This window comes from Triticum aestivum, chromosome 1B, assembly GCF_018294505.1.
Source record: "Triticum aestivum cultivar Chinese Spring chromosome 1B, IWGSC CS RefSeq v2.1, whole genome shotgun sequence".
NCBI lineage: Eukaryota > Viridiplantae > Streptophyta > Magnoliopsida > Poales > Poaceae > Triticum > Triticum aestivum.
In genome coordinates, this window is record NC_057795.1 from 276,700,130 (window position 1) to 276,722,497 (window position 22,368).

Here is a 22,368-nt window from a genome sequence, read left to right on the forward strand (position 1 = left end):
CAGTTCGCATGCATATATACTCCATCTATAGGTCTCTCTTGCACACTATGTATGATTCTCTAGTCCAAGCTAAATATCTTGGGTGCACTCGTCGTACACACACAAATTCCTTGGCTCGTTGCACGTAACTCTCTCACGCACCACTCTGTCGTCTCGGAGCTCTCCCCTCTCTCTCAAACTCTCCATCTCCCTGGGTCACACATACACATGCATATCTCACTTGCACTCAATAGACCCATCTAAAACTCTATATCTCCCCCTCGTTCTCTCTCCATCTCACACGCACACACACACAATCTCATGCCTAGCCAAGTATGATGGTCTCTTACTCAATTGTAGGCACACGCAGTCCCCCCTATATGTATATGACTAGCTAATTCTTAGTCTCCATCACAAGCATGTGCATGGTCTATCTCGATTTCTCTTGAGGCATCTTTCTATCACACACGCACCTTGTCCCTCGATCTCCCATGCATATAGTCCCCTCACGATCTCAAGGGGATCTCTTCATCACAAACACACCCTCTCTCTCCCTCCCCATGCGTCCATGTTCTCCATGCGTCCCTCTCGACCTTCGTTCCTTGTTGGCCAGACCTCTATTGGACATGTGCTATAGGGGTGTCTCTCTCCGTTGCAAACAATCACGCACTAGCTATCTTCGTGTATCTCCTCACCTCGCTTTTCTAGCTCGGAGATGCATGCGTGATATGTTTCCATAAGAAACGAACAAACACACTATCTCTCTAATTTATCGTTTGTTGTCCCTTTCTATTTCACACACATACTCTTTTTGCACACTCACTCATTCTCCTTCACACACACTTGATCTCTCTCGACTTAGGCACTCTCTTTGGTCCATAGCATATAGATTTATTGAAAAGTCAAACATCACAAAGTTTGACCATCTACGTGGAGAAAAACATTTACATCTAGAATGGCAAACATATACCATTAGATTCATCATGAGATGTAGTCTCGTATGATGTATCTTTGGTATTGTAGATATAAATAACATTTGCGTAAACCTGGTCAAAGTTTCCAAAGTTCGACTTCTAAAAAATTTATATGCACTACATTATCGAGCAGATGGAATATCTATTTCCCCCTCTTAGCTATCTGGAGCACCACTAAGCCTTATCGGGGATCCTCTATCTCTCTCAAACTTTATATCTTCCTGGTTCACACATACACATGTCTTGCTCGTGCTACATAGACCCATCTAACACTCTCCGCCCTTGTTCTCTCACATGCACCCCCTAAGTACCATAATCCCTCACTCCATCATAGGCGCATGCACTCCCCCCTAAGTATGATTATCTCTCACTAGCCATTAGGAACACACGTATTGTCTCCTTCCATTATCCATACGTCTATCTCGATATCTCTTAGGTATCTTCTATCGCGCACACACCTTGTCACTCGATCTGCCACCCATGTAGTCCCATCACGATCTCCAAGGGATCTCTCTATGACAAACATACACTCTCTCCTCCCCATATTTGCATTTTCTCCGTACCTCTCTCTCGACCTCTCTCCCTTATTTGTCATACCTCTCTTGGCCACGTGCCAGGGGTCTTTCTCTCTCGGTTGCAAACAACCACACACTATCTCCTCACCTTGCTTCCGCTGTCGAAGATGCATGTGTGATATGTTTGCATAAGACACACACGCTTTTTCTCTACTTTTATCGTGTGTTGTCCATGTCTCTTTCACACACGCACACACACTTTTTCAACCACTCTTTCTATTTCACACACACTCCCTCTAGTTAGGTACTCTCTCACGTCTGTAAGCATATGGATGTTTTGATAAGTCAAACCTCAGAAAAGTTTGACCAGGTATATGTGGAGAAAAACATTTACATCTGGAACGATCATTAGATTCATCACAACATGTACTTACTTCATACTATCATTTATCTTTGGTATTGTATATATAAGTAATTTATTTATAAACTTGGTCAAAGTTTCAAAAGTTTGACTTTAAAAAAATGTTGGCACTACATTATCGAACGGAGGGAGTAGCTCTTTCTCTCTCTGCTATCTCTCACGGGCCTCTCCTCTCACTCGAACTCTCTATACCGACGGATTATACGGTCACTGTGTCAGCGTATAGCTCTGTGTATTGTTTAGTTGACCGGTCAACCAGTCCACATGCTGCCTTGTCAGCTCGTGTTCTCTATCTTCGTGTGCTGTCCCATGTGGCAGTGGGTGAAAATAAGTAAACGAGAGGCCCATCTGACACGCGGTGAAGTAAACAAAGTTGAAACCACTTAGGGTAGCACCCCGCACGCCAGTAAATTGAGGGAACACTTTTTCCGCGTGAAGGACGCACACGCGCACAATTCACCACTGCGCGGCGGCATGCACAGAAGGACGCACTCGCGCACACCCAGCAGGCTAGCACACAACACACACCAGCACACGTGTACACCGGCATCGCCGCCGGCTGAGATGGACGGCGAGGCAGCCGACAAGCGGAGGCGGCTCGAGCCAAAACCGCATCCGGCGAGCCTGGACTTCATCAGTAGCCTCCCCGACGACATGCTGCTCTTCATCATCGGCCTCCTCCCCACCAAATCTGCCATGCAGATCGCCCTACTCTCCTGGCGGTGGCACCCCCTCTGGTGTCGTGTCCCCCTCAACCTCACCGTCGACAGCTGCCTCTGCGACGGGGATTGCAAACACATGGCCGCAGTCTCCAAGATCCTTTCATCGTACCCTAGGCCAGCCAGACGCCTTGACATCCGCATGTTCAGTACCAACTGCAAGGTCCAAGCCAAGTTCGACGAGTGGTTCTTATCCCCCGCCCTAGATCAGCTCGAGGAGCTCAGCTTTGAAGCTGGACGATGTCGCTATCTGCCGTCATCCGTGCTCCGCCTCACGCCAACACTGCGTCGCGCTAGCTTCAGCTCCTGCTATCTTCCCCAGATTAATGTCGCGCCCGCCCTTCTTCTCCCTCAACTCAAGCAGCTCGACCTCTTCGACGTTGGCATCTCGAAGAAGGCTATGGAGCACCTGCTCCGCAGCTCTACTGTGCTCGAGTACCTTCGTCTTGAGAAGATCCACGGGTTCATTAGCCTCCACATCGCCTCGACAAATCTCTAATGGATTTATGTGTCTTGCTGGCCCCATAACAAGACATCAATTGGGAAGAGATCACTAAAGTTGTTCCATGTTATGGTCATTGAGAATGCGCCTTTCCTTGACAGATTGCTTCTATCTTATCTAGAAGGTCCAAAAAAATCAGGGTCATTGACGAGCCAAAATTGACAGTGTTGGTGTACTCGTCTGCCAAATTCTCCGAACTCTTTATTGGATCCGTATCAGGTACAACACTCATCTTCTTCTTCGTCTTCTTGAAATTCACATTTTTAAATTTCTTCTTGATGTATTTTACGACTGTCATCCAAAAAATGATTCCCACAAGCTTGAACCAGTCTATGCGCACAGTGAAGATCTTGGCAATAAAATTTATCGGCCCCAATCTGGATCAAGTTGTTGGATTCCTTACATGCTTTCCGTGCACGGAGAAGCTACTCATCGAGGTGAAACTTCTTTCCTATTAGTAAATGGTAACCACAACGTAGCACAATTTTTTCGTAAATTTCCCAAGTTACGATGACAAGTGTAGTGTTCAAAATTGCATCTACGCACTACACCAAAATAAATGTTTTTAGTATTTTTGCTCACGTGATCACCTGCATCGTCTTTTTGTTGTACTACTGTAGTAGCCTAGGCTAGTCATAGTGGAAAGTAACTTAGATTAGTAACTCTATGGTTACCCTAAGAGCAAGTACTATCTCCGTCCTGGTTTACTCTACCTATTTTGTAGTATCAAAATTTGACCATAGATTTAACTGACAAAATGTTAATGCATGTCTCTAAAAATTATATCGTTGGATTCGTATTTGAACATAATTTCAAATGGTATAATTTTTGGTGACATGCATTGGCATTTTCTTAGGTAAATCTATGGTCAAAATTTTACACTAAATACGAGGTAGTACAAAAGTGGGCTATAACGGCCCTCCACTATGTAGGCCAAAATACGTGCCAAATTCACTTGTGATGCATTTGGCATCGATGCCCCTCCATTGCTCACCAGGTGCCCCAATTTGGATCATCTACTTTTCTCCGGTGCCAAATTAACTCACGCAATGAAAAAACACTTGCGTGGGAGAGGGAGAGGACCGAGGCAATAAAAAACACTTGTTTGGGAGAGTGAGAGGCTGGTGTAGTGGGTTTGATTGATTTTTTTATACATGTGGGTCTGTGTGCACAGCGGTGCCAACTCTCTCACATCGCGAGAGCGGTGCAAAAATCTTTTGATTTGACATCGATGCGTATTACGTGGCATACTTTTGAGAAATATGGCATCAGCCACATAGTGGAAGGCAACAAATGCCCAAGCTCTTCACGTGCTCCTAGGTAAATGAGAGGAAAGAGAAAGAGAGAGAGAGTGAAAAATATCACTAGCCAACCAATCCTATCATATGAGCGAATGATATTGGTACCTCTTGATGACACGGCAATCTTATACAGCCAGCTGCTCTAATATGTTCTCTTCTTTTGCAGATAAAAAAAGACCCGAAAGTGAAAAATGTGTTGCACTATAACAATCTCATCGAATGCCTTGATCTCCATCTTACAAAAATTGATTTGATCGACTATCGAGGTAGCACATCTGATATTAAATTGTCCACGTTCTTTTTCTGGAGGCAAGTGTGCTCAAGGTAATGAGGTTTGGCGTTCTCTGGCGCAACAATGAATGGCGTGCTGATCACCGCAAACGTCTAAGCCTAAATGATAAAGTCGCCGCAGAAGCTGAATTTGTTTTTGAAACATCAAGTGGCCAGAGACCCAAAACTTTATTTGCCTATTAGTGACTTGTCAGGGCGGTGGTACTATAATGATGCATCGACCTAAAGTAACGAAAGTTCTTACGTAAACTTCCTAGTAATTCCCTCTTTGTAGGTGCAATATTACTCCTAACATCTGTAATATCAGTTTGAAACTTGTAATATTGCCGTGTCCTATTCCTGCATTTTCAAAATCCTGGGAATCAAAGAGGTCCTGAGTTGGTGATGATATTGTGCATGCCATCTTTCACCAATAGCCGTCGGATCTAGATCTGATGCATACAAACCAAACTTCCGCAATTTTGCAAAAAGATGCCCGCACTTGTTCCCTATTTACAAACAACTCCTTGTCTCTCACAATCAGCCTTATCTCCTCCCCACCGCATCTAGAAGGCCATGGAAAAATCTGGCACGATGGCCGCTCTCGGCGTCGTCCACCCCCAATCTTGGTGTTCCATGCAATGCACGGGCATCTATGCACGGGAAATTATGTCGAATAGGGCTAGTTGTAAGCAGATTAGCTCTACAGCCATGATGATAGTGATTGCAGACGGTGAGGCTGACTATGGTTTGCCGAACACAGCGCCTACACTCAGTTGTCATCTCCGGCACGGGGTCTTGTCACTTCACTGTGAGGAGCAGCATGTAATAATTTGACCAACGGGTAGTACAATACTACTACATTGGTAGTACTACTACTAGGACTAGCACCACCATCTGGATTTAGTAGTACTACCACGTCCATCTGGATTTAGTATTTGACTAGCAATATCTAGTAATGCATGTCACAAAAAATGTACTACTCCCTCTGTAAATAAATACATGGTGTATTGTTTTATTCCTTCTGGTAGATGTCTCAAATCTGAAGTCTCGTCAATCAGACTACTATTGTACTCACCGAGCGCTCAGCTTGGTAAGCTACCAACAAAAAATTGCAATCAAAGACTACTATTGTACTCCCTCCGTACTGGTGCATTAGTCACATTACAAAAACCAAATAGTAATCCCAAAACTTTTAGGCGCGGTGCATTAACTACCCACCTCGTTCCCTATTTTTTGCCACGAAAAAAGAAATCGCCCAATACGGGATGTGGGTGCATATGCATCCAATGACTTGAGACTACTCCCTTCGTCTAGCTGTATAAGTCATCTTAGAGCAAGTGAAAAAGAGGAGTGGGTTCTCATGCAAGAGCCTAGCTATATGCGGATTCCTAGGCCGATACAATAAATATGAAGAAAGAGAGAGAGAGAACATGAGAAAAAGTACTACTCTTATAGCCAGCCTTATAGCTAACCTTATTGTATGAGTGGCTACAAGTGATGGCTCTATATGACATGGCAACATCATATAGCCATCCATTGGCTATACTATTAACCATGCTCTTAGGTTGTGCACCGTGACCAAGACGAAGGGGAAAGCGAGAGAACTTAATGTCTTTTTGCTAATTAATAGCATTACACGCAATGAACTTATACTAGTGTCATGCATATGACACTAGTCTAAGTTACTACCTTCATAGTGTAAAGTAATATAGTAGTAGTGTCATAGATGGCTTCATTTATTATCTTGTAGACTCATCTTTTCCTGGAAAACGCTATGTTACAGTAACATACTATGTTACTCTAAGCACATCTCTCCTCATTAAATACATGCCACATAAGCAAACTTGTCTTGGACTGCGGTATGTTACTTGCTAAGTTACTCCCACTATGACTAGCCTTAGCACAACATTTTTTGTTACATGCATTAACATTTTATTAGTTAAATCAAAGGTCAAAACTTGGCGCAAAATGCAAAGGAGACCAATAAACCAGTAAACATCAAAGTTCTCTCGTTTGGCCCCAACTAGAGATCCGTTGAGATGACTATATATACTGCACCGGCGCGGAGGGGAACGCAGCTTCATTGACTTACTGCACCTGCCTTTGGGTGTATTACACGTGGGCCCAACAGGTGGCTGGCCCACATGTCATACAGCCAAAGGCAGGTGCAGTTAAGGCACCGGAGCTCAGTCCCACATGGACGTAGCTTCATTGACTTACTGCACCTGCCTTTGGTGTATGACAGGTGGGCCCAACTGGTGGCTGGCCCACCTATCATACAGCCAAAGGCAGGTGCAATAGAGGGTCGAGGAGTAGATGGCCAACACACACACGTCGCAAGATCAGTTGACTAGAAGCTAGACCCATGGAGGCGATGAGCGCGAGCATCAGCCGGCTGTGCCAGATGGTCCACAACACGGGCCTGCGGTCCAGCACCGAGGAACGTCTTGAGGTCATGCTTGAGGCCGCCAGGGTGAGAGGCTTCTTGGACGACAGCTTTGTGTCCTTGTTCGACAAGGTCGTTGTCGGCTTCCTCGACAAGTTCACCATCGTCAAGAAGCTCGCGGACAACCTTGATGTACGCCTCCAGCCCACGCGCCCAAGCTCTGCGACGGCCGCCACCTTCAACGGACTCTATGGTGACAACCTCTTCGACGCACTGGTGGCCCTGCGACTGCCCGCCGTCGCGCCAGAGAATGTCCACCTCAAGGTCGCGCTCACCACGCAGCGCCTGGCGCAGCAAGACATCGTCGACATAATCACCCATGTCTACGCGCAAATTGTCCACAAGGACTACTACATGCAAGAATAGGACAATATGTCGTTGGCCTTCTTGGACCGCAGGGCAACTTTGGACGGAATTTTTCAGAAGCACATTGAACTCGCCGCCAACATCGCTGCTCCTCACACATCGGTTGGTGACCCCACGCACTAGGGCGTGAGGATCTCGTTGATGGATCCGTATGTATCTTTATCTTTCCGTCAAATCCATGTAGTAGTATATGGTACTACTAGTAATTATCTTACCTTTCGCATCAACTTCATAATTTTCGTACATACTCCATGCATGAACCGCTCCAGAACCAAACTTCTCATTACTCTAGGGAAAATCATTATTTCTATCTATCGGTAGCACCATGGAGCAGACGTTGGGGAACGTTGCATAAAATAAAAAATTTCCTACGTTCACCAAGATCAATCTATGAGTTCTTCCAGCAATGAGAGAGAGGATTGCATCTACATACCCTTGTAGATCGCGAGCGGAAGCGTTCAAGAGAACGGGGTTGAGGTAGTCGTACACGTCGTGATCCAAATCACCGGAGATCCTAGCGCCGAACGGACGGCACCTCCGCGTTCAACACACATACGGTCAACAGCAGGGATCCGGCAGGGCTTCGCCAAGCGTCTGCGGGAGGAGGGGGTGTAGCAAGGAGGAAGGGAGGCGCCAAGATGCAGGGTCCAACTGCCCTCCCTCCCCCCCCCTCTTTATATAGGGTCCCCAAGGGGGGCGCCGGCCCTAGGAGATGGGATCTCCTAGGCGGGCGGCGGCCAAGGGGGGAACTTGCCCCCCAAGGCAAGTGGAGGTGCCCCCTCCCCTAGGGTTCCCAACCCTAGGCGCATGAGGAGGCCAAGGGGGGCGCACCAGCCCACCAGGGGCTGGTTCCCTCCCCACTTCAGCCCACGGGGCCCTCCGGGATAGGTGGCCCCACCCGGTGGACCCCCGAGACCCTTCTGGTGGTCCCGGTACAATACCGGTGACCCCCGAAACTTTCCCGATGGCCGAAACAACACTTCCTATATATAATTCTTCACCTCCGGACCATTCTGGAACTCGTCGTGATGTCCGGGATCTCATCCGGGACTCCGAACAACTTTCGGTTTGCTGCATACTAATATCTCTACAACCCTAGCTTCACCGAACCTTAAGTGTGTAGACCCTACGGGTTCGGGAGATATGCAGACATGACCGAGACGCCTCTCCGGTCAATAACCAACAGCGGGATCTGGATACCCATGTTGGCTCCCACATACTCCTCGATGATCTCATCGGATGAACTACGATGCCGAGGATTCAATCAATCCCGTATACAATTCCCTTTGTCAATCGGTATGTTACTTGCCCGAGACTTGATTGTCGGTATCCCAATACCTCGTTCAGTCTCGTTACCGGCAAGTCACTTTACTCGTACCGTAATGCATGATCCCGTGACCAGACACTTGGTCACTTTGAGCTCACTATGATGATGCATTACCGAGTGGGCCCAGAGATACCTCTCCATCATACGGAGTGACAAATCCCAGTCTCGATTCGTGCCAACCCAACAGACACTTTCAGAGATACCCGTAGTGCACCTTTATAGCCACCCAGTTACGTTGTGACGTTTGGCACACCCAAATCACTCCTACGGTATCCGGGAGTTGCACAATCTCATGGTCTAAGGAAATGATACTTGACACTTAGAAAAGCTCTAGCTAAACGAACTACACGATCTTTGAGCTATGCTTAACATTGGGTCTTGTCCATCACATCATTCTCCTAATGATGTGATCCCGTTATCAACGACATCCAATGCCCATAGTCAGGAAACCATGACTATCTGTTGATCAACGAGCTAGTCAACTAGAGGCTTACTAGGGACATGTTGTGGTCTATGTATTCACACGTGTATTACGATTTCCGGATAATACAGTTATAGCATGAATAATAGACAATTATCATGAACAAAGAAATATAATAATAACCATTTATTATTGCCTCTAGGGCATATTTCCAACAGTCTCCCACTTGCACTAGAGTCAATAATCTAGTTACATTGTGATGTATCGAACACCCATTGCATCCTGGTGTTGATCATGTTTTGCTCTTGGGAGAGGTTTAGTCAACGGATCTGCTACATTCAGGTCCGTATGTACTTTACAAATATCTATGTCTCCATCTTGAACATTTTCATGGATGGAGTTGAAGCGACGCTTGATGTGCCTGGTCTTCTTGTGAAACCTGGGCTCCTTGGCAAGTGCAATAGCTCCAGTGTTGTTACAGAAGAGTGTAATCGGCCCCGACGCATTGGGTATGACTCCTAGGTCAGTGATGAACTCCTTCACCCAGATTGCTTCATGCGCTGCCTCCGAGGCTGCCATGTACTCCGCTTCACATGTAGATCCCGCCACGACGCTCTGCTTGCAACTGCACCAGCTTACTGCCCCACCATTCAAAATATACACGTATCCGGTTTGTGACTTAGAGTCATCCAGATCTGTGTCGAAGCTTGCGTCGACGTAACCCTTTACGACGAGCTCTTCGTCACCTCCATATACGAGAAACATGTCCTTAGTCCTTTTTAGGTACTTAAGGATGTTCTTGACCGCTGTCCAGTGTTCCTTGCCGGGATTACTTTGGTACCTTCCTACCAAACTTACGGCAAGGTTTATATCAGGTCTGGTACAGGTCATGGCATACATGATAGATCCTATGGCTGAGGCATAGGGGATGACACTCACCTCTTCTTTATCTTCTGCCGTGGTCGGGCATTGAGCCGAGCTCAGTTTCACACCTTGCAACACAGGCGAGAACCCCTTCTTGGACTGATCCATATTGAACTTCTTCAATATCTTATCAAGGTATGTGCTTTGTGAAAGACCTATGAGGCGTCTTGATCTATCTCTATAGATTTTGATGCCTAATATGTAAGCAGCTTCTCCAAGGTCCTTCATTGAAAAACACTTATTCAAGTAGGCCTTTATGCTGTCCAAAAGTTCTATATCATTTCCCATCAAAAGTATGTCATCCACATATAATATGAGAAATGCTACAGAGCTCCCACTCACTTTCTTGTAAACGCAGGCTTCTCCATAAGTCTGCATAAACCCAAACGCTTTAATCATCTCATTAAAGCGAATGTTCCAACTCCGAGATGCTTGCACCAGCCCATAGATTGAGCGCTGGAGCTTGCATACCTTGTTAGCATTCTTAGGGTCGACAAAACCTTCGGCTGCATCATATACAGTTCTTCCTTAAGGTGACCGTTAAGGAATGCCGTTTTGACGTCCATTTGCCATATCTCATAATCATAGTATGCGGCAATTGCTAACATGATTCGGACGGACTTCAGCTTCGCTACGGGAGAGAATGTCTCATCGTAGTCAATCCCTTGAACTTGTCGATAACCCTTAGCGACAAGTCGAGCTTTATATATGGTAACATTACCATCCGCGCCCGTCTTCTTCTTAAAGATCCATTTGTTTTCTATTGCTCGACGATCATCGGGCAAGTCTGTCAAAGTCCACACTTTGTTTTCATACATGGATCCTATCTCGGATTGCATGGCTTCAAGCCATTTGTTGGAATCTGGGCCCGCCATCGCTTCTTCATAGTTCGAAGGTTCACCGTTGTCTAACAACATGATTTCTAAGACAGGGTTGCCGTACCACTCTGGTGCGGAACGTGTCCTTGTGGACCTTCGAAGTTCAGTAAGAGCTTGATCCGAAGTATCTTGATCATCATCATTAACCTCCTCTCTTGTCGGAGCAGGCACCACAGGAACATCTTCCTGAGCTGCGCTACTCACTGGTTCAAGAGGCAGTACTTCATCAAGTTCCACTTTCCTCCCACTTAATTCTTTCGAGAGAAACTCTTTCTCCAGAAAGGACCCGTTCTTGGCAACAAAGATCTTGCCTTTGGATCTCAAGTAGAAAGTATACCCAATGGTTTCCTTAGGGTATCCTATGAAGACGCATTTTTCTGACTTGGGTTCAAGCTTCTCAGGTTGAAGTTTCTTGACATAAGCATCGCATCCCCAAACTTTTAGAAATGACAGCTTAGGTTTCTTCCAAAACCATAATTCATACGGTGTCGTCTCAATGGATTTAGACGGTGCTCTATTTAAAGTGAATGTAGTTGTCTCTAGAGCGTACCCCCAAAATGATAGTGGTAAATCGGTAAGTGACATCATAGATCGCACCATATCTAATAGAGTGTGATTATGACGTTCGGACACACCATTTCGCTGAGGTGTTCCAGGCGGCGTGAGTTGTGAAACGATTCCACATTTCCTTAAGTGCGTACCAAATTCGTGACTTAAATATTCACCCCCACGATCTGATCGCAAGAACTTTATCTTTCGGTCACGTTGATTCTCTACCTCATTCTGAAATTCCTTGAACTTTTCAAAGGTCTTAGACGTGTGTTTCATCAAGTAGACATACCCATATCTACTCAAGTCATCAGTGAGAGTGAGAACATAACGATATCCTCCGCGAGCCTCAACGCTCATTGGACCGCACACATCAGTATGTATGATTTCCAATAAGTTGGTTGCTCGCTCCATTGTTCCGGAGAACGGAGTCTTGGTCATCTTGCCCATGAGGCATGGCTCGCATGTGTCAAACGATTCATAATCTAGAGACTCCAAAAGTCCATCAGCATGGAGCTTCTTCATGCGCTTGACACCAATGTGACCAAGGCGGCAGTGCCACAAGTATGTGGGACTATCGTTATCAACTTTACATCTTTTGGTATTCACACTATGAATATGTGTAACATTACGCTCGAGATTCATTAAGAATAAACCATTCACCAGTGGGGCATGACCATAAAACATATCACTCATATAAATAGAACAACCATTATTCTCGGATTTAAATGAGTAGCCATCTCGAATTAAACGAGATCCTGATATAATGTTCATGCTCAAAGCTCGTACTAAATAACAATTATTGAGGTTCAAAACTAATCCCGTAGGTAAATGTAGAGGTAGCGTGCCGACGGCGATCACATCGACCTTGGAACCATTCCCGACGCGCATCGTCACCTCGTCCTTCGCCAGTCTCCGCTTATTCCGCAGCTCCTGCTTTGAGTTACAAATGTGAGCAACCGCACCGGTATCAAATACCCAGGAGCTACTACGAGCACTGGTAAGGTACACATCAATTACATGTATATCACATATACCTTTGATTTTGCCGGCCTTCTTGTCCGCTAAATACTTGGGGCAGTTCCGCTTCCAGTGTCCGCTTCCCTTGCAATAAAAGCACTCAGTTTCAGGCTTGGGTCCATTACTTGACTTCTTCCCGGCAACTGGTTTACCGGGCGCGGCAACTCCCTTGCTGTCCTTCTTGAAGTTCTTCTTACCCTTGCCTTTCTTGAACTTAGTGGTTTTATTCACCATCAACACTTGATGTTCCTTTTTGATCTCCACCTCCGCTGATTTCAGCATTGAATATACCTCAGGAATGGTCTTTTCCATCCCCTGCATATTGAAGTTCATCACAAAGCTCTTGTAGCTTGGTGGGAGCGACTGGAGGATTCTGTCGACCACCGCGTCATCCGGGAGATTAACTCCCAGTTGAGATAAGCGGTTGTGCAACCCAGACATTTTGAGTATGTGCTCGCTGACAGAACCATTCTCCTCCATCTTACAACTGTAGAACTTGTCGGAGACTTCATATCTCTCGACCCGGGCGTGAGCTTGGAAAACCATTCTCAGCTCTTGGAACATCTCATATGCTCCGTGCTGCTCAAAACGCTTTTGGAGCCCCGGTTCTAAGCTGTAAAGCATGCCGCACTGAACCAGGGAGTAATCATCACTACGCGACTGCCAGGCGTTCATAACGTCTTGAGTTGCTGGGAAAATGGGTGCTTCACCTAGCGGTGCATCTAGGACATATGCTTTCTTGGCAGCTATGAGGATGATCCTCAAGTTCCGGACCCAGTCCGTATAGTTGCTGCCATCGTCTTTCAGCTTGGTTTTCTCTAGGAACGCGTTGAAGTTGAGGGCAACATTAGCGTGGGCCATTTGATCTACAAGACATATTGCAAACATTTTAGACTAAGTTCATGATAATTAAGTTCATCTAATCAAATAATGAACTCCCACTCAGATAGACATCCCTCTAGTCATCTAAGTGATCCATGATCCGAGTCAACTAGCCCGTGTCCGATCATCACGTGAGACGGACTAGTCATCATCGGTGAACATCTTCATGTTGATCGTATCTTCTATACGACTCATGTTCGACCTTTCGGTCTTCCATGTTCCGAGGCCATGTCTGTACATGCTAGGCTCGTCAAGTTAACCTAAGTGTATTGCGTGTGTAAATCTGGCTTACACCCGTTGTATTCGAACGTTAGGATCTATCACACCCGATCATCACGTGGTGCTTCGAAACAACGAACCTTCGCAACGGTGCACAGTTAGGGGGAACACTTTCCTTGAAATTATTATGAGGGATCATCTTATTTACTACCGTCGTTCTAAGTAAACAAGATGAAAAACATGATAAACATCACATGCAATCAAATAGTGACATGATATGGCCAATATCATATTGCTCCTTTGATCTCCATCTTTGGGGCGCCATGATCATCTTCGTCACCGGCATGACACCATGATCTCCATCATCATGATCTCCATCATTGTGTCTTCATGAAGTTGTCACGCCAACGACTACTTCTACTTCTATGGCTAACGCGTTTAGCAATAAAGTAAAGTAGTTTACATGGCGTTCTTCAATGACACGCAGGTCATACAAAAAATAAAGACAACTCCTATGGCTCCTGCCGGTTGTCATACTCATCGACATGCAAGTCTTGATTCCTATTACAAGAACATGATCATCTCATACATCACATATATCATTCATCACATCCTTTGGCCATATCACATCACAAAACACTTGCTGCAAAAACAAGTTAGACGTCCTCTAATTGTTGTTGCAAGTTTTTACGTGGCTTATATAGGTGATCTAGCAACAATGTTTTCTTACCTATGTTAAAGCCACAACGTGATTTGCCAACTTCTATTTACCCTTCATAAGGACCCTTTTCATTGAATCTGCTCCAAGTAAAGTGGGAGAGACAGACACCCGCTAGCCACCTTATGCAACTAGTGCATGTCAGTCGGTGGAACCTGTCTCACATAAGCGTACGTGTAAGGTCGGTTCGGGCCGCTTCATCCCACAATACCGCTGAAGCAAAATAAGACTAGTAGTGGCAAGAAAGTTGTCAACATCTACACCCACAACAAATTGTGTTCTACTCGTGCAAAGAGAACTACGCATAGACCTAGCTCATGATGCCACTGTTGGGGAACGTTGCATAAAATAAAAAAAATTCCTATGTTCACCAAGATATTTCTATGAGTTCTTCTAGCAACGAGAGAGAGGATTGCATCTACATACCCTTGTAGATCGCGAGCGGAAGCGTTCAAGAGACCGGGGTTGAGGTAGTCGTACACGTTGTGATCCAAATCACCAGAGATCCTAGCGCCGAACGGACGGCACCTCCGCGTTCAACACACATACGGTCAGCGTGACGTCTCCTCCTTCTTGATCCAGCAAGGGGGAAGGAGAAGTTGATGAAGATCCAGCAGCACGACGGCGTGGTGGTGGATGCAGCAGGGATCCGGCAGGGCTTTGCCAAGCGTCTGCGGGAGGAGGAGGTGTAGCAAGGGGGAAGGGAGGTGCCAAGATGCAGGGTCCGGCTGCCCTCCCTCCCTCCCTCTTTATATAGGGTCCCTAAGGGGGGGCGGCCCTAGGAGATGGGATCTCCTAGGGGGGCGCCGGCCAAGGGGGGAACTTGGCCCCCAAGGCAAGTGGAGGCGCCCCCTCCCCTAGGGTTCCCAACCCTAGGCGCATGGGGGGCCCAAGGGGGGCGCACCAGCCCACCAGGGGATGGTTCCCTCCCCACTTCAGCCCACGGGGCCCTCCGGGATAGGTGGCCCCACCCGGTGTACCCCTGGGACCCTTCCGGTGGTCCCGGTACAATACCGGTGACCCCCGAAACTTTCCCGATGGCCGAAACAACACTTCCTATATATAATTCTTCACCTCCGGACCATTCTGGAACTCCTCATGACGTCCGGGATCTCATCCGGGACTCCGAACAACTATCGGTTTGCTGCATACTAATATCTCTACAACCCTAGCGTCACCGAACCTTAAGTGTGTAGACCCTACGGGTTCGGGAGATATGCAGACATGACCGAGACGCCTCTCCGGTCAATAACCAACAGCGGGATCTGGATACCCATGTTGTCTCCCACATACTCCTCGATGATCTCATTGGATGAACCACGATGTCGAGGATTCAATCAATCCCGTATACAATTCCCTTTGTCAATCGGTACGTTACTTGCCCGAGACTCGATCGTCGGTATCCCAATACCTCGTTCAGTCTCGTTACCGGCAAGTCACTTTACTCGTACCGTAATGCATGATCCCGTGACCAGACACTTGGTCACTTTGAGCTCATTATGATGATGCATTACCGAGTGGGCCCAGAGATACCTCTCGGTCATACGGAGTGACAAATCCCAGTCTCGATTCGTGCCAACCCAACAGACACTTTCGGAGATACCCGTAGTGCACCTTTATAGCCACCCAGTTACGTTGTGACGTTTGGCACACCCAAAGCACTCCTACGGTACCCGGGAGTTGCACAATCTCATGGTCTAAGGAAATGATACTTGACACTTAGAAAAGCTCTAGCTAAACGAACTACACGATCTTTGAGCTATGCTTAGGATTGGGTCTTGTCCATCACATCATTCTCCTAATGATGTGATCCCGTTATCAACGACATCCAATGCCCATAGTCAGGAAACCATGACTATTTGTTCATCAACGAGCTAGTCAACTAGAGGCTTACTAGGGACATGTTGTGGTCTATGTATTCACACGTGTATTATGATTTCCGGATAATACAGTTATAGCATGAATAATAGACAATTATCATGAACAAAGAAATATAATAATAACCATTTATTATTGCCTCTAGGGCATATTTCCAACAGCAGAAATTTTACAAGTTATAGGTTCAAAATGAAAAGCCTGCCATGTTCGTGTCAAACCCCCCACGAGGTTGGTCCGGCACGCCGCTCAAGGGGGAATGCGTGTTGTGTTGCATTTTCACTTACAAGTGGGACCGCAGTTGAGCAAACTAACTATCGGCAAACCCCCACCCCACCCATCGCGTGATGGCTGAGAAAACAGGAGGGGAAAGAGATGGATGTAGCATGGACTCCAAGAAAATTGGTGTCAGATGGGACTCGTGTGGGTGGCGTGTGCCGTACTGCTAGACGTGAATGCTAGTTATAGCCCATGCCACCCCAGTATATCGAGCCTATATCGAGGTGCTGGTTACATAGAACAAATTTCGTGGAGTCCATGCTCAGCCCTCCTCTGTCTCTCTTCTCAACCAGCCAGTAGACGCGTGGAGCCCATTGTCTGTTTGCTCACATGCAGTCCCACATGTCAGTAAAAACGCAAGAGGACCCATTGAACCTGCACATTTTCACCTCGATGTGCTGGTGATGAAAAACAAATCCAATAAAGATTTTTGGTGGCTGCTTTCGGAGATACTCAAGAGTAGTAAGATTCTATTTGTAGTTTAACCCAAGATGCACATCACGTGGCTTGAACTAGCACTCCATTTTCTTGCATGACACGACCTGGATGTTGGATGCCCATGTGTCTTCAAAAGGAGAAAGAACTCGGTGAAATCTTATCCACATTTAGACCAAAGGAGTAGGAAACGCAGCAAGCCCTGTGCCTACATCATACTATGTACAAGCCAACCTCACGCAGTCATGCTATCACCATATTTCTCGGCCTCCGTGCGAAACCTAGCTCTAGTTGATCTAACTAGAACTAACTACTGTGCTAGCAAACTCCAATATTGGTTGGCTCTATGTGATGTGGCAACTTCATATAACTGGATGCTGGCTATACTACTACGGCACTAACACTCCAAGAAGTGGGTCGAAAACCATTTATAAATTGAGTTTATGACATGCATATGCAAATGTACCATTCATTACATACAACAAGTCATCAACACACAACGACAACGAGGATAGATGTTGGATTATAGATTAGTTCCAACAAAACATTCTAGTAAATACTAAGGTTTTCATCACACAACAAATAACTAGCAATGAAATGAACTTCAGCTCAACCAATCCTCGGCGTTGGAAACGCTTGCTTTGAACCAGAAGAGTTTCTCTGGGAAGGGCCAGCTACTGTACACAGGACTGATCATCCAGGTTGAAGCGGCCTATTTCATGACCCATATTGTGATAGCCATGGTAGGGAAGCATAGCAATGTCCTAGGTATAGACATAGTTGCTTCTCATAAATGGTAGTAACATTGTGTGAACAGCAGCTAGATCGCCTTTCACCATCATTGGATAGTTTTGTCCAAGGAAGAGCGAGTTTCCTCCAAGAGTATCAATACTAAACCAGGGAGAAAGTGTTGGCGCTAGCACAGTAGTATCCATCCCGAATACCCTGCAACCGATGTTGGAATAGGTCCCAAGAGTGCAACCATGGGAGACAACACCTGCTTCCTTAGTAACATCAGCAGTGCCCTGTATACAGACAAGAAGAGGTGATCCATCGGAATAAGTTGCCAGGCACCACTGAGTATATGGGTCATCATGCTCGTGATCATCATCATCGTCATCTCCCCCTTGGTTATAAAAATTTTCAAGTATAGGTGGTGGAATGTTCACATGACCTTGGAAACACAAGAAGGTTAATTAGTAAAGGGAAACTAGCTAACCCGCGTGCATGTGGATGAAACAATTATAATTACGATGGAAGACAAACATACCGAAAGCATCAGGATTCCATGCAAAAACAGTGCCACGAGTGGTGGCTGAAGGAAATATGCCCTAGAGGCAATAATAAAGTTATTATTTATTTACTTATATCATGATAAATGTTTATTATTCATGCTAGAATTGTATTAACCGTAAACTTAGTACATGTGTGAATACATAGACAAACAGAGTGTCACTAGTATACCTCTACTTGACTAGCTCGTTAATCAAAGATGGTTAAGTTTCCTAGCCATAGACATGAGTTGTCATTTGATGAACTGGATCACATCATTAGAGAATGATGTGATTGACTTGACCCATTCCATTAGCTTAGCACTTGATCGTTTAGTATGTTGCTATTACTTTCTTCATGACTTATACATCTTCCTATGACTATGAGATTATGCAACTCCCGAATACCGGAGGAACACTTTGTGTGCTACCAAACGTCACAATGTAACTGGGTGATTATAAAGGTGCTCTACAGGTCTCTCTGATGGTGTTTGTTGAGTTAGCATAAATCGAGATTAGGATTTGTCACTCCGATTGTAGGAGAGGTATCTCTGGGCCCTCTCGGTAATTCACATCACTATAAGCCTTGCAAGCAATGTGACTAATAAGTTATTTACGGCATGATACATTACGGAACGAGTAAAGAGACTTGCCGGTAACAAGATTAAACTAGGTATTGAGATACCGATGATCGAATCTCGGGCAAGTAACATACCGATGACAAAGGGAACAACGTATGTTGTTATGCGGTTTGACCGATAAAGATCTTCGTAGAATATGTGGGAGCCAATATGAGCACCATCTCCTCTCAAACGTTTTCCATCAACGTCTTCACCAGCACCATCTCCTCTCAAACCCTAGTTTATCTCTTGTATCCAATCTTTGTCCCAAAACCTCAGATAGATACATGTGGGTTGCTAGTAGTGTTGATTACTCCTTGTACTTCATGCTAGTTGGTTTATTCGGTGGAAGATCATATGTTCAGATCCTACATGCATATAAATACCCCTCTGATTATGAACATGAATATGATTTGTGAGTAGTTTCGTTTGTTCCTGAGGACATGGGAGAAGTCTTGCTATAAGTAGTCATGTGAATTTGGTATTCGTTCGATATTTTGATGAGATGTATGTTGTCTTTCCTCTAGTGGTGTTTATGTGAACGTCGACTACATGACACTTCACCATTGTTTGGGCCTAGAGGAAGGCATTGGGAAGTAATAAGTAGATTATGGGTTGCTAGAATGACAGAGGCTTAAACCCTAGTTTATGAGTTGCTTCGTAAGGGGCTGATTTGGATCCATATGTTTCCTGCTATGGTTAGGTTTACCTTAATACTTCTTTTGTAGTTGCGGATGCTTGCAATAGGGATTAATCATAAGTGGGATGCTTTTCCAAGAAAGGGCAGTACCCAATCACCGGTCCACCACATACCAAATTATCAAAGTAACGAAGGCAAATCATATGAGCGTGATGAAAACTAGCTTGACGATAATTCCCATGTGTCCACGGGAGCGTTTTCCTTCATATAAGAATTTTTTCCAGGCTTGTCCTTTGATACATAAAGGATTGGGCCACCTTGCTGCACCTTATTTACTTTTGTTACTTGTTACCCATTCTGAATTACCTTATCACAAAACTATCTGTTATCGATAATTCAGTGCTTGCAGAGAATACCTAACTGAAAACCGCTTGTCATTTCCTTCTGCTCCTCGTTGGGTTCAACACTCTTACTTATCGAAAGGACTATGATAGATCCCCAACACATATGGGTCATCAAGACTCTTTTCTGGCGCCGTTGCCAGGGAGTGAAGCGCCTTTGGTAAGTGGAACTTGGTAAGGAAAAATTTATATAGTGTGCTGAAATTTACTGTCACTTGTTACTATGGAACATAATCCTTTGAGGGGCTTGTTTGGGGTATCTTCACCCCGACCAGTAGAGAAAAGAGTTGCTCCTCAACCTACTGAACCTACTGAAAATGTTTACTTTGAAATTCCTTTGGGTATGATAAAGAAACTGGTAGCTAATCCTTTTACAGGAGATGGAACATTGCATCCCGGTTTGCACCTATTCTATGTGGATGAAGTTTGTGGATTGTTTAAGCTTGCAGGTATGCCCGAGGATGTTATCAAGAAGAAGGTCTTCCCTTTATCTTTGAAGGGAGAGGCATTGACATGGTTTAGGCTATGTGATGATATGGGATCATGGAACTACAACCGATTGAAATTGGAATTTCATCAGAAGTTTTATCCTATGAATCTTGTTCATCGTGATCGTAATTATATATATAATATTTGGCCTCACGAAGGAGAAAGCATCGCTTAAGCTTGGGGGAGGCTTAAGTCAATGTTATATTCGCCCCCCAATCATGAGCTCTCAAGATAAATTATTATTCAAAAAATTTATGCTCGGCTTTCTCTCAACAATCGCTCCATGCTCGATACTTCTTGTACTGGTTCTTTTATGATGAAGATTATTGAATTCAGATGGGATTTATTGGAAAGAATTAAATGCAACTCTGAAGATTGGGATCTCGATGAAGGTAAGGAGTCAGGTATAACACCTAAGTTTGATTGTGTTAAATCTTTTATGGATACCGATGGTTTTTGTGAATTTAGCAATAAATATGGACTTGACTCTGAGATAGTAGATTCTTTCTGTGAATCATTTGCTACTCATGTTGACCTCCCGAAGGAGAAGTGGTTTAAATATAATCCTCTCATTGAAGTAAAAGTAGTTACACCTATTAAAGTTGAAGCAAAGACTATCACTTATAATGATCCTATTATTCCTACTACTTATATTGAGAAACCACCTTTCCCTGTTAAGATAAAGGATCATGCTAAAGCTTCAACTGTGGTTCGTAAGAGTAATACTAGAACACCTACACCACCTGAGCAAATTAAAGTTGAACCTAGTATTGCTATGGTTAAAGATCTCTTGGCTGAAAATATTGATGGGCATGTTATTTACTTCTGTGATGAAGCTGCTAGAATTGCTAGACCCAATACTAACCTGTTGTAGGCATGCATGTTATTTCTGTTAAAATAGGAGATCATTGTTATCATGGCTTATGTGATATGGGTGCTAGTGCTAGTGCTAGTGCAATACCTCATTCCTTATACAAAGAAATTATGCATGATATTGCACCTGCTGAGATAGAAGAAATTGATGTTACAATTAAGCTTGCCAATAGAGATACTATTTCACCAGTTGGGATTGTTAGAGATGTTGAAGTCTTGTGTGGGAAAGTTAAATATCCTGCTGATTTTCTTGTTCTTGGTTCCCCACAAGATGGCTTTTGTCCCATTATATTTGGTAGACCCTTCTTGAATACGGTTAATGCTAAGATAGACTGCAAAAAGGATATTGCTACGATTGGTTTAGGGGATATGTTTCATGACTTTAATTTTGCTAAATTTCGTAGACAACCCCATGATAAATAATTGCCTAGTAAGGATGAAATTATTGGTCTTGCTTCTATTGTCGTGCCTCCTAATGATCCTTTAGAACAATATTTGCTAGACCATGAAAATGATATGTTTATGAATGAAAGAAGGAAAATAGATGGAATATTCTTTAAAAAGTGACCTATTTTGAAACACAACTTGCATGTTGAAATTCTAGGGGATCCTCCACCACCCAAGGGTGATCCCGTGTTTGAGCTTAAACCACTACCTGATACTCTTAAATATGCTTATCTTGATGAAAAGAAGATATATCATGTTATTATTAGTGCTAACCTTTCAGAGTAAGAAGAGGAGAAATTATTGAAAACTATGAAGAAGCACCATGCTGCTATTGGGTATACTCTGGATGATCTTAAGGGCATTAGTCCCACTCTATGCCAACACAAGATAAAATTGGAGAAAGATGCCAAACCGGTTGTTGATCACCAACGATGGTTAAATCCTAAGATGAAAGAAGTGGTAAGAAAAGAAATACTAAAGCTTCTGGAGGCAGGTATAATTTATCCCGTTGCTGATAGTCAGTGGGTAAGTCATGTCCATTGTATCCATAAGAAGGGAGGTATTACTGTTGTTCCTAATGATAAAGATGAATTGATCCCACAAA